This window comes from Halyomorpha halys, unplaced genomic scaffold, assembly GCF_000696795.3.
Source record: "Halyomorpha halys isolate HHAL.00 unplaced genomic scaffold, Hhal_1.1 Scaffold92.1, whole genome shotgun sequence".
NCBI lineage: Eukaryota > Metazoa > Arthropoda > Insecta > Hemiptera > Pentatomidae > Halyomorpha > Halyomorpha halys.
Window position 1 is genome coordinate 849,458 of NW_027105695.1, and position 858 is coordinate 850,315.

At 26.0% G+C, this 858-nt stretch overlaps 1 protein-coding gene across 1 annotated transcript in view; it reads right to left on the bottom strand.

Annotated features, from left to right (window-relative positions):
• Nucleotides 1-426: 426 nt before the first annotated feature.
• LOC106677274 (calpain-9-like) overlaps nt 427-858 on the bottom strand; it is a gene marked incomplete at its 5' end in the record, with an annotated part of 99,039 nt that continues 98,607 nt past the window's right edge. Inside the window, 1 exon segment of the mRNA XM_067052961.1 lies at nt 427-709.

Genomic DNA, 858 nt, shown 5'->3' on the forward strand with positions numbered 1-858 from the left:
CAAAACCATATTTATTTATTTTATGCCGACGTTTCGGCCTGAGTTTCAGGTCTTCATCAGGGCTATAGAACAAAAGAGATAACAACAACATTTAGTGAAACATACAATTGAAATGTCGGCATAAAATAAATAAATATGGTTTTGTTTATTTATGTTGTTCTTTGCTGACCGCACCCCCCGACAAACTTCTCCAATCATAAATTTTACAATGTTAATTTATACTTTTATAAACTTCTATAATATCTCTAATATTTATTCCCATTATAAAACATAAAGTATTAGTGGTTATATTTTTTAGCTTGTATACTTGTATTTATAAGCTAACACTATTATGCTTAATTATAAAACAGGGCTCGGATTTCACTAGGAATAATAATTGAATTTCCAAAAGGTGGAACTGAATCAAACAAACATGGAAAATATGTATTTAAATAAAATAATTTAATAACAATAACGTTTTGACAATCGTAATGAGGTTAAGAAAATATAATTCATTTTGTTGACAATAATAGTTAACTCTACTCACAATAAAAATAAACGATTTAATATAACTATTGTTTTAAATAGTTTGCACTATATTTACAATTGTAACGTATTAGTAGATTTTACATAATATACAATAATGGTACATGGCAAACGTATAAGTACACTAATTCTAATTTATATAAAAATATTTATAATAGAAATCTTTTCGGTTCATTCCTAATGTCTGGATTGGCAATTTAGACCGTTTGTCTAGTAAATGTTGCAATAGTCGGAATCTACGAGCAGTTTCTTGTCTTTTTAGTCTTGTATGAGGATTCCTAAACTACATAATTTTTTTTTTTTTCTAATAATTTATTTATTGTTATTTACAAC